General features: G+C 39.0%; 2 protein-coding genes across 2 annotated transcripts in view; both read right to left on the bottom strand.

Annotated features, from left to right (window-relative positions):
- The window catches only part of LOC104966695 (putative 2-hydroxyacid dehydrogenase UNK4.10), a 60,429-nt gene extending 59,371 nt beyond the window's left edge, over positions 1-1,058 (bottom strand). The window contains exons 1-2 of the mRNA XM_010795926.1: positions 977-1,058; positions 771-871 (exon numbers count right to left, since the gene is read on the bottom strand). The gene's annotated coding sequence lies outside the window, so the exon portion shown is untranslated. The remainder of the gene's footprint in view (positions 1-770; positions 872-976) is intronic.
- Positions 1-16,897, bottom strand: part of hexa (hexosaminidase A (alpha polypeptide)) — a 189,123-nt gene that overhangs the window by 65,359 nt on the left and 106,867 nt on the right. The gene's annotated exons all lie outside the window — the stretch shown is intronic.

The following is a 16,897-nucleotide window of genomic DNA, read 5'->3' as shown; positions in this document are numbered from 1 at the left end:
ATCACCTTTTTCAACCTGTTTCTTAGTGTCTTGGGTTCCTCAAGGCAGGAAGGAGGATTTGGAAGTTAAGGGTTAAAGTGCAGAGGTTGCCAACATTGGGAGGAAGCTTTTAACTTTTTTTAAGATTTTGCTGTTGTACAAATGTTACTGTAATTTCATTTAAAACAAAACTTGGTTAAGGATCAATCTTTCTAAACGTTAAAATTCTCATAGTTATTTCATTTCCGCAACATTTGGTTTACATAAAAGTGATATTAGCATAGATACTGTATCCTTTTACCCAGTTTAAAAAAAAAAAAGGGGTTATGTTAATGGTGACATTCAAAAAGTTCTCAATGACATACATGGCGGTCGATTAGAAAGAATACCAATTTACGGCGTTAAAACTAACATATGTACTTTCCCTTGCAACAGTGGGACACTCCTAACCTCGGAACATGAGTTCACACCATAGTGACTTCATTTTTGGTTTTGATTCTTGGGAATTAGATTGGCCTTTCCAGTACAGCACAGCATTTTCTACCATCCTCTCACAATCTTTCTGCTGGTGGAGAGAAGTGTCCCCTGTGCCAACGGGGGGGTGATCAGAATCGTTAGGGAGACCAAGCAAGATGACTTCCCCTGAAAACAAGATGAAGGGACGAGGGGAGTTGTTATGGGGCCGAAGGAGTTTACTGTGAAATTAACAAGAAGTGTGTTTTGTACAAATACAAGTTCAAAGATAATGGGAATGTAATTTGTGATTCTTGGTGAGGAGGTGTGATGAGAACCCTTGGCAGCGGTTCAGGTAGGTCACGGTCTTAATGCCGCCGCGAGATGTCTCCGACTGCAAGCTTTTGACCTCAGAGCGTCCTGATCCACAAACCCGACCCTTGATGGCACAGAGGTGCACCATTGTGTTTTCAGAGTTTTTCAGTAAATGTGTAACTCTTCAACAAAGAGCAACTTAGTGCACGTCTGGACATCCTTTCCTCACTCTGCTGGATGTTGCCAGTGTTGCTGTGTTTCATGAGGTTCAGCCTTCTGGTGCTGATCAGGCCGGTGGTCTCAGGGGTTCAGGTGGACCGCCAGCGCAACCACAAAGTCAGCTTCTTTCAAGCAGGTCATCCATTTTTCTCACAATAAGTAGGCAGACCCACCGCTTTGCTCTCCTCAACACTCCTTGAACGAGAGAAAACATGACACACATCACTGTCTCCCTTCACTCATGGCTTTTTACATATTTGGTGATAGAGGTTTGAATAAGTAACAATAACATTAGGAAAATTACGACCTTCCTGGTCCTGTTGTCCGGTACAGGTCTTCATGCAAATCCTTTTCGCCTCTTTGAGCGATTCTGCATCCGATGTGTCCCTTCCTATTAATCCCCATAGTCGAGCCCTGTGACTTCAACTCCCATCAGGCTTTGTGGTTTATGATTGGTGGTGTTGGGGTCAACAGCTATTTGGTGACCTACAGGAAGACAGGACATTACAATAGATGAGATGAAGGTTTTGAATTTATTTATTTTTTAACCAATGCCACGTTGAGAATTGTTCTTCAAAATCTGAATTTCTTTTGTTTGTATAACAGCGCATTATAAAAACATGTATCCTTAAATAGAACCCATATTGCTTCATTGTATACAATTAAAGTTGACGGCAGTACATTTAGGACAATGACGTCCGTCCAGTATATTGGTCTATTTAAATGAAAACTTGACTCACCTTGAACGATCTTGCGTGCCGATGCCAGGAGCAGACCCATGGCCATGTCTGCCGTGGCGTCGCTCACCACCCCGGGCGTGTTGGTCACCTTCACCCCAAGACTGTTGATGTACGGCACGTCCAGGTGGTCGATGCCCACTCCTCCGTTAGCGACCACCTTCAGCGAGGGAAGAGACCGGAGAGTCAAGGGATCGGTTGGGGGGGTTTTGCCCCAGACTAACATGGCCTGGATTTTAGGGCCGTGCAGCTGAGGGTTTTGAAGGAAGTCTTTGTAGCAGAGGATCTGGAAGTGTTTTCTTATGTTGGTTAAGTCTTCAATGAAACCTTCTTTGCCAGGCTCTGAGATCAGAGCCCATGGCTTGTTGTCCTCCATTACCTGGAAGGATGAAACCATGGATAAATAAAGAGAACAGAAGAAACTCAATTTATAAAGTATGACAACTCGCAAAGTGCAATAAATCAATTACAAGCTGACAAAGTAAAAAGGAGGCAGGCTGAGAATAATTCATCAAACTCATGCATTTAGTTAATCAGTGTCCTGGGAGCAGAGCTTCAGTCTAACATTAAACGTAATAAGTCCTCACATCTGAGAATGAGTCACCAAACCTTCAAACAACTCCCAGTTTAGTTTGATAAACTTTCACTCATTTATGAAGCAAAGACGAGTTCATGGACAAGACAATGATTCCTGCTGCTCAGGGGGAAAGGAACAGAAACTAAATGTATTTTGAGAAAAAACAAATACCTTTATTTTTATTTTGAAGTAAATGCTTTTGTGGAATGTACTAATCAATGATTGAATAATGTAACTAAAAGATCATACAAGGGGTACAGGGCAAATTATTTGTCTTAAGTCAGTTTTGTATATCAATGTTTTCCGATAGTGTAGATATATAGAGAAGCATTACATCAATGTGTTGTTTGTACATCAATGTAAAACACAGGGTTATAGATAGACTGAAGTAAATCAGTGTTAATTAACGATCAAGCTCGAGAAACACTCATACATTTATTTACAATGCAATTCACTTTAGGTTTAGGCCTTTTCTGCCAAACGCCCAAATCTTTCAAACTCCCAGAAGTCTGCATCAAAGATAACATTCTACTATTATGAGCACTTTAACAATGACATCTGCTAATACCAAAAATGTAAATTGGAAATGACAATACCTTTTTGTGTTGCAGTTGCCGCAAAGATCTGTTTATGTTTGTCACTTTAAGAAACCGGGACACTTGTGCTGATCCCCACAGTCTCCTCACACAGACACTTTGCATTCTGGAGAGCGAGTAAATCACAGAGCTGGATAATGTAACACAGGATTGATGATTATCTTTGAAGATTATGAAACACAGGATTGATGATTATCTTTAAAGATGGAGGACCTAGTTACAAGACGCAATCCATAAAATAATCCTCAACAGATATAACATAAAACACAGGAATGGAAACTCTACAAGTGTCATGTATGAAAAGAGGTGCTTGCAGTTAAAGTGCAGGTCAAAGTGCTTTCAATAAATTATTAACCTGTGGGTCAACTGCACAATCTCAAATAAACATATGGGCTCTCAGAAAGGAAATGCTTGAAATTATACAAAAATATTTGATGTGTGAATGTTTTAAATGGCATCAACATGTACTTAAGTTCAGTCCTCACCTCCAGTTTTTCTGAACTGTTTCGCGACTCAGTTAAACTGAGGTTAAACTGCAGGAAGACATGTATCTACTTTGATTGATTGACTTGGATAGTGTCCAATTTCCCATTTGATTTAACTGAACATTTCAAACTTATGAAGCTGATATGAAAGCAGCACAGATAGCCGTCTACAGCCAGTGGTATAGAGAGAGTAACTATTTTAAGCACAAAGAGTGGCAGGCAGGAGCTTCAGGCTGGTGAATACACAACACTGAGCATAGAGACCAACACCCCCACCACCCTTAAAGAGACAGGACACACTAAAGTAAACTTTTCCAGTCAAATCTCCTCTTATTGGATCTGCTTTACCCCGTGCCACACACACACACACACACACACACACACACACACACACACACACACACACACACACACACACACACACACACACACACACACACACACACAAACAAAAACCTCTTATTTGACTTGAGGAAATTAATTATCTGCAAGGGCAAATTAAGCAACTGTAGCAGCAAATATTAAATGGAAAAAAAACAGAAGTACATTTGGTTTAGTTAGTACGTGCAAACTGTTAGTTAACCAACTAAATGTATGTACAAGAATCTGTAAAAAGTATGGATTCCAGCATTAACAGAATATGGAAATGTAATGTAAGAAAATGTGAGATTTGTACATTATAAAAGAAAGGGTGTAAAATAAAAGTAATTGTGATATAAATGCAAATTATAACAAAAACAGAACTTTGAGAGTACGACGCAGGGTCATAACAAGCAGATGTGCTTGAAATAACATACATTTTTTCCATAAAAGCAATACAAGTAAATGTAAACGTTTTGCTGACATTGTTTGTGAATCAACGACACAACTGCTGCTTGGGTTTGCCTTAAGCGAGATCATCCAGCTCAATGAGCCACAGTGCAGCAAACAGTTACCCAACCACAAATAAGAAATCATATATGTGCCTGCAGCTCTTTTAAAATCAGTATAGTGCACGTTCTTAACAGTAAGGAAATACATTACATACGTACTTTATAGAGAAACCACAGCATCCCTTATATGTGGGGGTTGTGCGGGCTGCTGCTGATAAGGTATCTAGATAATTGCAATGATTACAATTATCTCACCTAATTTCATCAACACTTTTAAATATATTTGACCTATTTAAAGTTATACATGTTCTTTGAACATCTAACCACTAGGTGGCAGTAACACATTAACGTGTGTCTGTGTGGCAGCCAGGTGGCAGCATGGTGGCTTCACATGTGTTTGAATGGATTCCGGAGGTATTCATTAGTTGCCTGCAGCGCCATATGCCTGCACTATTGCTGCTTCTTTTGAGTGGGGTTGATGACCCCAGCTCCCACAAATTATTCCCAATTATAGGACCATAGACAAAGAATCAGCAGGCAAACCTTTTTGAGTTGTGATGTGACCCATTATAGTATTTAAATGTGTGCTCATAAGGGCCCTATGTGGATAATATGAGTCTGAATTCATGCTGTTTCATCAGAAGGGGTTTACAGGCCTGAATAGGCAAACATATGTAGTAAATATACCACAAGTATATGCAATTTAATGCAACAATTTGAGCATGAATGCTTAATTTATTTTAGTTGCATGCATTTACTCCTGCAATCTATTGTTACATATTTTTGATCAATGAGCTCAATGGTGTAGATCTTAGACTCTGCGCAGTCACAAAGTCAACTCTCATTAGCTTTTAAAATGCCCAATACAACGGTTGGTGAAGAGGAGTTAGCTGAGAAGTGATTGACACCAAGCCAGAGCACCAGGGAAGGTGCACATCAGCAGCTTACCTGCTCCCACTCTTATGTAATGTCCTCACCTGAACGTATCTTCTCCTCTTTTCCTTCCTGCTGCTCCTCACCCCCCTCCCCCTGTCTTCTTACTCCTCCATTTGTCTGTCACTCTACATCTCCACTCTCCTACACCTCCCTCAACCTTCTTCCTCCTGGCTCTCTCCCAAACCTTCCCCTCTTTTATCTATCCTGACCAGAGTCATTCAAACTTTCATAATGCCAGTTCAGATTGCCAGACAAGTTCCGGTTTGATCTGCCGCCACGTTTGAAAGCAGGTGCACCTTTTAGCAAAGTGCTGACTCGCGTAGCACAAAATGCAATTAATGATTCAGCTTTTTGGATATTGTTGACAACGCTCTTCTCTGATCAATAAGCAAACATGGCAGAATAATCCATTTCCCATCTAGAGGTCAAAGAGCAGGTTGTTTTGTATTTTAAGCTGATGCATGACACATTTCATCTTTCAATTATTACCACCACTGATAATGAACGCTCTACTCAGAATGAATTGTGTTGCATGTCATGGTCTCAGGTGAGGAGGTATACCTGTGGTGTCACAGCTATCACATCACAGAGGGACCTGCTCACGTGAGTCAGCAGCCTCATCATTACTCAGCTTATTGTCGCTGCAGAGCTCTTTGAAGGCAGGTAGTCGTTGATTTTCACTCTGCCTCTTCTGAGCAGATACAAATAAAACAATGCACGTGACTTCGCAGGATGTATAAATGGTGAGAGTGCTTTGGTGTGATATCTGCTTTCTTGTATTTTCTTGCAGCAGTAAAATGCACTGAAACAAGACAGGAATAATTATCTATATATAACTCGTTTCTACTGTCAAGCCATGAAACAAACAAAAGTGATTTTATAAAGGCATAATGATGCAGGTGGATGCTTCTGGTGTTCACGAACCATTAGATAGTTAATTCGGTCCAGAAACAGAGTCATGTTAGAGCCTTGTGTGGGGTGCTAAATGAATCATTTTGGAAATATAATTTAAGTTGCATTCTATTTAATTGGGAAATTCAACTTGTTTTAGAGATGTTGTTACAATCATGCACAGTCATGAATCTTTTCAATCAATAGCTGGCACTTCCCCAAGTAATAAAGCTTTTTACAGACCCTGCTTCCACTATAAATAATTTAGATCTTTTTCTTTACTCTTTTCATTTTGGTGTTAACACTTCCTCTCCAAATACTGCTGAACCGGGTAGCACACATCTGCAGGAGAGCAATATAAGTTGCTGTGTTGAATTAAAAGGTGCATTTCTGTGCAGGTTTCCCCTAAAAATGAATTTGCCTCCTCTGATGTATTTTTTGACATGTTCCGAGGAGTTCCCCTCCTGCAGGTGCTGTTGCCTTGCAGCAATTCAACAGAGAGTTCACACCTGTCTGCCTAACGGTTGTGAAGAAGCTCAACAGGCATCCTTCAGAATGTCCTAGTTGAGAATAAATTCACCTGCTGGGTAATCCAGTCAGCCGGAGCATTAGTCTGCTGCTCGTGACGCACAGGTCGACTCAGTGGAGCCGTCATGGTTCTCTTTTTTACTGCTAGAAGATGACCTGGCCTGTCAATAACACAACTTCCAGTGGATCATATTACTAATGATTGGCAGTTACTAAGCACATTTACTTGAGTACTTTACTACCTGCCTACCCGTTCAATTATTGCATGTCACAGGAGTCTTTGAAGTTGGTATCTTGACAGCTATGAGTACTAACAATAACGTATAATAATGTTTGGTGTTTACATTATCAATAATTATTTTTGAAAGTTTTAAGTTGTTGTTAAGAGACAGGCTATGTGCTTCAGGCTGCTTTGCTGGAAAATAGTAGGCTGGGCTTTTTGGTAGGATGATTTTCTAAATATTACTTGCACTTCAGGGCTTTTCCAATTTACCCAAGCCTCAAGGTCTTTTTTTTTTACTTTCTTTTCCCATTTATTTAATAACTTGAGTTGTTTTAGGTACATACATATGATAACAAATATTCTCAACAAATAATTGACCATGTATATGTATTAGGTTAAGATAAAACTTGATTGATCCCTTGGTGAAATGTACAAGCTACCCATCAGGATAAAACATAGGCTTAAAAATGACCAGCTGCAACATTTAATATAACTAGAGAATGCAATTCCTGAAGAAATTGCTAGTGGGAATGCTTTATGCTGAAAAAAGCTGACGCTAAACTGCTATGCTGAAATGTAATGTGTAAGAAGAAAGTGAAGAATTTAGATTGAAATGATACATGAACACTGGGGGTTTGAATGTGTGATGACGAGAGAAGAAAAGAAAGTAAAAAGGCTTGGAAAAGCAGCAGAATATTTGAACTGCAAACTTTTGAACTAACTTGATTGCGAATGATCTGTCGCCATGCCAACGGCATTTGATGACATCCCATAATACGCGTAGATGCGTTGATGGCTGCATCGTTACCAAACCTGTGAAGTTTTGGACCGTGATTTGAAGAAATCTCAAAACTGTCCCGTAGATGTCTTCACGGCTGGACTGTTAGCACACATGTGAAGCTTGAGCACTTTTTGAACCTTTTCATATAGGAGTTAATTATAGCGACATCGTCTTTTACGGCGAGGGATACGCATCCCTCGCCGTAAAAGAAGAAGATATGATGACACCCCATAATTGACGTAGAGCTGTTGAGCACAGGACCATTAACCATAATCTGAGCATGTCAATTGGAGTTATGACATCATCGTGTTCCATGACACAGGTGTTTATATTTGAGCTAACGAGGTGTGCTGAGATCAAAGTTTTCCATTGTTCTGAATGAGAGATAAACCTCTTACATGTGAACGTTTTGTTGAAGAACCGTAGCAGATATCGGTGACATTTCAAAGCGTGAAGCATGTCAAGGAACTTGAGCATCTGAAGTGTATTTTTTTTGTACCTTCGGGTTAATAATGTGGCCTTTTTGGCAGATTAACTAAAGGTGTGCGGCGGGGAAAGGTGAGGCTGAACTTACAATGGGGTTTAATGGAGACATGTTGAAAGTTTTTGTCACTTCATGCCCTCAAGAGGCATTTTGTTTAATTATTTTTCCTACGTTTCTCATGAAAAATGATGTCTCAGGAATGTAGGGTTTGGGAATTATGGCAGGTTTAAAAGAAAATATGAAGGCAAAATGAAATCTGTCCTCCACTCTAGCTGTGAGATCACGCACTCTAAAATCTGAAGAAGGCCTCTTTACCAAGGTCTGAACAATGTTTAATATCTCTAAAAGAAAGAATCCGATTTAAAAGTTGTGTTACACGAATAATGTCAGAAAGATGTGTAACATTTTAAAGTTGGAATGAGATTTCTGAGTGAAAGTATGAAGGAGCAGTTAGCAGTTGAAGAAGGAGCAGTTAGCAGTTGAAGTTGCATGAAGATTGTTGAAGTCTGAAGAGTTTCTCCATTGACTTCCATGTTAAAAATGTGATGAATTATGGGATGTATCTCTGGAATTATGAAAGTTATGAATGATAAAAGTAATAGCCATCGATTCCCGACCGAGCTGAACGTTTTGATTGAACGGAGTTTCTGCGATGTTCAATGCGGGAGGAGAAGAGGCGCAAAATAACCCGGCGGAATAATAAAGAATTTCGTGCGTAGCATAACAGATACAATAATGCATCAACCATTATAATGCAATAATATATATTATTGGGAAATGGCTTGTTGAGCAGAATACTAACACATGTTGCACTTTAATGCAGTTTATTTAATGCATTTTCTTTAAACTTAAGTAACATTTTAAATGCAGTATGGCTATATATAGAGAATGTCTTCACTGTATTGTTACTTCTTGTATAAGTGAAATGTACTTCTCACCACTCAAGATCAGATATAGTTTAGTCATGTTGCCAGTCAGTAGAAACTTGACACTATGAAGTGTAACAGTAACCCTGACAAAGTCAATGCAGTCTTCTTTGCTTGTTAAGAGCTTCTGAATGTCTAACTTTCCGACACCTTTATAAGATCACATTAATCAGCCATGAGTTGCCTGCCAGAGAGCTTAGCTCACTACAAAACACTCTTCAGGGCAGCATGAGGTTAGCTCTGTGTGGTTAGATAACAGATAATCAGTGAGAAGAGGTGTTTGCTCCTCTGCCGTGCAGTTCAGTAGCTTCTCCAACCAGCACCAGATACTTAGCCTGGTCCCTAAAGCCGCTGTTACCTAATGACAGAGTCCTGACGGAGCCACAGGCCGGCTGATTTAGACCATCCAGTTCAAAGCTTCTTGGTTTATGAGCCGTGGCAGACCAGGCCTTACTGGTTTATGTTTGTGTGTGAAGAGTTGGGGATGGCTCTACAGTCACATCAATGTTATGCAAACCTATTAGAGGTTGAAGTGCTATAGCTCCAGAGTGCTCAGGGCTCTCCCGCAGGGTCACTCTCAAGATGACCTCTCACTTCTGTTGAGTGTGAATAATGTGGCCTGCTGGTAAAAAGGAAACGAGGGATAATCACAATGTCAAACAGTGCTACCATGACTCAAATTCCTCACTCTGAAACTGCAGTAATAAAGCGATCAGAGTCTCAGGTTCAATCACTGAATATGGATTTTCTGACATTTCTTTAGCTATGTGTTTGTTTGTTTGTTTGTTTGTTTGTTTGTTTGTTTGTTTGTTTGTTTGCTAAGGCTGCAACTAACCATCATTAACAATATTGATTAATCTGCAAATCATTGTATGGACTAAACTATTAATCGTCTGGTCGGTACATTTAAAATTAAAGCCTAAAGTGTTATTATGATATAAAACAGAATAAATTTAACCCTAGCCAAATTGAAAGGACATCAGCATTTTCTGCCAATTTTGACGATTAATCCATCAACAAAATAAAGTTATTTATTTGTATTCAATTTTTTTGTTACTGATTATGATCACAGATTCTATAGCACTCTATGTACAGAACAGTCTTTGACAACTTGATGCTGATTCATGTTTAAAAGGATGACCATGTAACTTTGAGACAAATATAGAACAATGATCTGCAACATTGGCTGGTTGAGTCTTTCTGAGGTACTTTGTGTATCTGTTCCCCCTCATTTCTTCTTATCTCCCAGTTGTTTATAAGAAAGGCAAAATGAACCCCAGAAAATCACTTTCATACCCAACAGGGGTTGAATGTGCACACAACCCACCTTTTCCACAGATGATACTTATATTATTGGAGCATGACATGCTCGGTTTGATTTTATAGTTATTTCAGAATCTGAATCAAAATACCTTTATTTCATCCCACAGAGGGGAAATGTGCATTTGTGACTGCAAGAAAAGAGCCAAAGACAGCTTAATGTTACCTAAGACGCATGCATTACACAAAGAATAAAGATACAACATTTCAAAGAAAAATTACACAATTTACAAAATACACATCCTGTAACAGTTCGGAGATATAGCAGCCAGGTATATATTGCACAGTTATTAACGGCATTAAAAAACGTTCAAAGCTATTTATTTGGATTGTTCATCATTGCTGAGAAGGGCAACATGACATTTCTATTTGAAGCTAAATGGATGTCTGCCTGCGTGTGTCTAAAGGCTTTTCAGACATTCATAACTTGTCTGTTGTGTTAAGTTTTTGAATGCATCCAGTGAATCATTCATATATGAGTGAGGTCAGTAGTTTGGTGACTCAGCAGAGCCGTGTACTTTATAAGGCCATTAAGAAAATGCTTGCTAGAACACCGACTGAATAAGCCCCGTGGCTTTGACTTCCACTAATCATCTTAGGCAATGCATGGCTCCCAAGATGCCTGCATGGGAACACCTTTACTGGGCCGCAGCATACGACTGGTAGTACTGTCACCATAACCATGCAATGCTTAAAAATACAATACTTTTACCATGTTGTTGCTCAAACAAACAGATATGTAAATGAATGCAGACATTTTTAATTAAGTCTTAAACTTTTTTCTTTATGATTTGAATTCCTGCAAAGTACAAGACTGTTGCAAGAACCTCTCATTAGGAAAGAAACGCGGTAATTTGCATAATGCATGCAAACTAAATGTTAGACTTCATTAGAAGAAGATAATCTTGCACTTCGCCGCTGCAAACACAGATAATTCAGCTTTACATTTAAAACGTTTGAAATGCTGCTTGAAGAGGTTTTGTGTATTTGTTATATTCATATCTAACAACAACAATGTTAACATTGCTCATGCCTTGTGAAGGAAATGAATATATAGGCATTATAAAAATGAGAAATGATAAAAACCAGGAAAAATCTAGTGCACTTTTTTGTTAGAAAAAAATAAGATACAATAAATAAAGACAGCAATTGAGTTACAGAGCAAAGGTAATAAAGACATTTGGGGATGTTCAAGTAAATGCAGAGTATACCACATAACAAAAACCATATACAATAAATAGAAATATGAAAGCTCTAGGCTTTGTTTGTGGGGTAATGTGTGCTAAAACAAACCAGTTTGCAATAAAATATAAAACTGTTCTTATTCCTGTTATATTTGGAAAATGCTAGAAAGCACGTCAACTTTACTAACTCTTTGCTACCATAATATAATTAATATTTACAGTGGTGTTCAGTAAGTACATTTTCTCATAGGCCTACTACTTAAGTACCATTTTGACATTTTTACTTTACTTGAGTATTAATTCCATTTTATGTTGTACTTTGTACTTCTACTCCACTAAAATGTAAGGTTAATATTCTACTTTTACTACATTTTTGTAGTACCTTTAGTTACTGGCAGATATAGATTAATGATAAACAATATGATCAACACTCAAATAAGACTTTAGTTACCCAGCAGAATATAATTAAAACTAGCTGCACCTTCAACAGGTTGATAAACACATCAATAATTATATTTCAAAACATGTAATATATATGATTGTGAAATGAGCCAATGTGCATAATGAGTACATTTTACTTTTGTTACTTTAAGTATATTTTGATACTAATAGCCTACAACTTTTGTACTTTTACTTATCTTGAGTCACATTTGCAATGCAGGACTTTTACTTGTAACAGAGTATTCCTACACTCTGGTTGTTCTACTTTTACTTAAGTACAAGATTTGAGTACTTCTTCCACCTCTGCACATTATAATTAATATTTAAATAGCCAGGCCTAGTAGTACAACTGTGTGAATTGTTTTATACGCTGATCTTGTTGCCGGGCCAACGCGGCTTCCTATTGGCCGCCGCAGTACCACGTGACAGTCCTGACGTCATGGTGAGTGTCTGCAGGCTGAGCGGAGTATGTGCAGCGGAACAAACTGAGAGAGTGTGGACTGATAGCAAGCCGGGAAACTGCAGCTCCTGAGAGGCTCCTGCTGCTAGCTGTTGCCCTCCTAAAGTCTGTGAAACGTTTCACTGCTGAGACGCGAAGTAATGGACAATTAGAGAGACATTCAACAGGCTTTCAACAGCTACTTAAAAGCGAGGTAAGTTGTCGCTCACGCTGTCCCTCCCTCCCTCGCTGTTTGTCCGCTTCCTGTTACTTTTTTTGTTGTTGCTTGGACCTCAGGTGAGATGAGTTACAAGCTTCAACAGTAACTTTACAGACTTTTATTGGTCTGCATAATATTATTTTCTTCTATTAATTGCAGCAGCGTTACAAGATGGTAGCAGCGGATAAAGCTTTACCTAGATTTGTAATCGGATGAGGCTGCTCTTCTTTCCTAAATTAACTTCCAGGGTAGCCGGTAGCAGAGGTGCTGTGTGTCCTTACACACTTTTCATATTTATTTGTAGAATGAGTGAGGACAGGAAGTGGAAAAGGAGTCCTCCACTAACACACAAGTCTGAGTGAGGTGAGGCAGGGTATCTCCTTTCAGCAAACACACATCAGTCACTCAGTGGACTAAAGCAGGACAGAGGAGGTAGCTTTATTGGACTGCTGATAGGCTACTTTATCTTGGATTGAAATGCTTTGCTGTGCATGAATGCCTGTGGTGGATGTACTGCCAAATATATGGTCAGTGTGGTAGCAGTGAGATCATGTTTTCACTGAAATGAGGTGAGTAGCTTCCCAGCATTACAAGGTATAACATATATTTAAGTCAGGGCATCAAATAAAAGCTAAAAGATTAAATATTTGACAATGATTTTGATAATCTATGTATTTATTTACCTCCTTTCCTATGATCATTTAAACATTTTTAGCAGGTTTTAGCTTCTCAAATGTGAGGATTTGTAGGATGTTTGTTCTTTGTTTGGTTTGTTGCAGTGAACCAAATTTATATAAAAATTGATCTCCACAAAATGTTCTGCTACAATTTCTCATGAGCCCAAGTTGAGGTCCTTAAACAGCTAGTTTTATTATATAATAATAAATACATAATGAAAACAGTCTAGTTTAATCCCTATATTGCATTGCTTATTCAGTGGAGCGTATTGGTTTCCGTTAAATGGTTAAACAGCTAAAGTAAGACTGAGGTTTAAAAGTGGCTTGTTGTATTAAGAGGCTCTGTACAAATGTACTTTGTGTTAGCTGTTGGTTTCTAGTGATTGAACTGGTTTAGTTTGTGATGTGGGATATAAACAAGAAACCTGCCATGAGTGAATTTCCTCTGGCTGTCTCTGTGAAATGTTCTTGTAATGATCAGAGTGTTTGATCAAGTGAAAGAGACACAGAAGGAGAAAAATAAACAAGTGACAAGAAAAGCACAAGCTAATGACATAAAATGAAAGATGTGTGGATATGAGTTAATTTTTTTTTTAAAAAGACACACAGATTGGTTTTGCTATCTTTGAGTCACTGTGGCATCCGAACATCCGATGTTTTTAGGAAATTAAATCTCAGTCCAGCTACTCGTCTCACCTCAGGAAGCCAACACAACATGGCAAGAATCATTTAAAGACCAGCGGAGGTGCGGACACAAGGGTGGAGTCGAGATAATAGCCCCCTTGGTGTCGGAAGCATCTCTTCAAACATTTCAAGATGCTGAACTCTTACAAATGTGCGCTAAATTTGAACAGATGTTCTATTCCTGCGTGCGTGGGTTTGTTTTGGGCCAGTCTGACCACATTGGCAGCGTCCTCTGTAGTTATGTTCGTCTGTGCAGCAGTCAGCGCTCTTTCAGTTGAAGTGGACCTTGTTTTTTAGGAGTCAGGGAGAGCGATTGGAAAAAACAAGGATGAGTGTTAGATTAAACAGAAGCAGGAGAGCTTCAAATGTTGAGATAATGATAGATTCTGGACTGCTGATATTTTGGATAGAAAGCCGCAGTTAACACACGCTGTGCAGCATATATCACTGGCAGAGCAGGGTGGGAGTTGTTTAGTCATCATCGGCCAGATTGACATTTCCATCTCCAGAGCCTTTGTCTTTTCAACAGGCTGTTTCAGAGAGAGGCACATTTAGATATTCAGTGCAAAGTAAACGCCACTCCTCGTGCAATCAGTGACAATTTGCTGTGAGTTTGTGTGTGTGTGCGTGTGTGTGCGTGTGTGTGTGTGTCAAGCCTGGGTCTGTTGCAGCCCTGTCTGCCTTCTTGCAGTTGTTGTCAGTGACATTTTTTTTTTAAAATCTTGTTCTCATTCGCTCCCTCATAATGACCTCTCTGTCATGATTGTGGTTTTCCGCAGCGCCTTGACGCACAAAGCTCTCCGGCTGACAAATTGAGCTCATGTGTGCTGCATTATGATGAAGTTGCTGCCTCGGGTTTCTCAAATTGGCAGGATGAATAGGATTTAGAGAAGAGAAGGAATGGACTTTGTCAACCAAAGAAAACACAATGTTATTAATTTAGAGTGCTGTAAATAAAAGATAAACTAACATCCAGAGAAACCAAATCCTGTCAATTGTACACAAACTCATCTTAACACACGTTTCACATCACGGAAGGAAGGCCATTGAAATTACAACTAGAAGCAGAAAGGAAGGAAGGACATTGGTTAACCCAAATATCAAGGAAGTGTATGAGGAGGTTTGGGCTATTTTTAGAGCTGTTGCTATGAATGTTTGTGTTTTTAAAGTGTGCATTGGCCCTCAGCGTCACTTTGATGTGAAACGTTCTTGTGTTTGCAAAAAGCTGGCTGCAATTTATGATCATGTCATTATGAATTATGACCAGCTGCTGATTCTTTTCTCAATTCATCTTTCACTGTTCATATATCTCTATAGGCACGTGTTCTTGTTTTTATCTGACCATCAGTCCAAAAACCAAAAGATATTACATTTCCTATAATATGACTAAAAAATATAAATAAACAGTAAATCCTCACATTGGAGAATTTGAAAGCAGAGGGAAATAATAAAAAAAGATTAATCAATTATCTTAATATTGCAAATTATTTTTGTGTCAGTTAATCCACTAAAGGTTTCAGCTCCAGATTGGAAAACGTTTGTGTCAATGGAATCAAAATCATACAAACCAGTAGATTATTTTCACTTTTAGCTGCTGCAAAGTCACACTTGTACTTACTATTATTACGTATATCACTTTCTAACACTATTTACTAATCCTTTTTTTTTTTACTATTTGAGTCAGTTGGAGCTGTACATTTTCCTACAACCTTATTTGACTGATGTGCCATGATAAGTATTTTCCAAACCCTCTGCTGAATTTAGTTCCCAAGACACTGTGGCACAGATTGGCCTGACGGTAGACTGGTCCTGACCCTACGCTAAATAACTCAGGAGATAAAGTTGCAGGCAGATATTCAGGCAGCCGCTGAAGCACGCTGAACAGCCCTCGTCGTGATACTTGTAATGTGAGCACGGGGCTCCTGCAGCTGCGTTTGATGGCGGTTTGAAATTTGCTGCTGACCAGACATGTGATCGCACACGAGCTGCGGCCAGGAGATGTTTAAAGAGAGGGACGTGCACGGAGTATTCACACCATAGACTGTATGATTAATATGTGCCAGATTTATGAGAGTAATGGCGGTCAGAAACACAACCTTTTTCTGTGGTCTTCTTTAAAGAAAAAACACATTGGTGTGGTGCTCTACATTTGAGTCTGATGTGCTGTAGGGCCTCTCTATTATTAGTTTTTTGTGTCATCCTGCGCTGTGCTTAACTGCATTTTAATCACACTGATTAATTTGTGGCAGATTATTATCGCTGTCACAGTGGAGACGTCAACCAACTTTGTTTTTGTGTGTAGGTATCTTTTAATTTTCAAACTAGACATCATGAGAGAACAGCAATTCTACATTAGGGATTTATTTGTCACCTTTCGGCACCATCGAGAAGACAGAAAATAAATTGGCAATAAGTTTGCTCGTTAGTTCATCGTAAACAACATTATTTTATGTAAAAAATGGTCTTAAAGCCACATATTTCAGCTTCTCAATTGTGAATTAGATGCTCTCTTCATGCTGCTCCAGTTCTATGCTCCTGCACAAATAGAGAATGCAAAAACATTAAATACGTGCCTAAATAGCAGAGAAGAAAGTGAGTGATTGTGATGTTGCCATCATCAAAATCATGTGTCCGTGTAAAAGACTGTATGTCTGTTTCTGGCGCTCAAAATCACATTTAACTCCGACTTTTGTCCTCGCCTAAACCTCTGTGATGTCTTATTAAAGCTGAAATGAAACATCATTATTTAATAGCGACCTCTGGGTGAATATCACATGGCAGATCTTGCAGGTTTAATAAGTGCGTCCTTGTTAGGTCGGGAAGGACTGGCTTTACCTCCGCTGCCTGATCGCAGACGGATCATATTGCATTATGAATGTGTCATTCATAAACTCACCATCTGTGATCAGGTCTTCTTCAGCTCCCCCCCC

Source organism: Notothenia coriiceps, unplaced genomic scaffold, assembly GCF_000735185.1.
Source record: "Notothenia coriiceps isolate Sejong01 unplaced genomic scaffold, NC01 NC01_scaffold00037250, whole genome shotgun sequence".
Classification (NCBI taxonomy): Eukaryota; Metazoa; Chordata; class Actinopteri; order Perciformes; family Nototheniidae; genus Notothenia; species Notothenia coriiceps.
The sequence above is the reverse complement of the archived record's forward strand: the minus strand, read 5'-3'. Positions and strand labels throughout refer to the sequence as shown.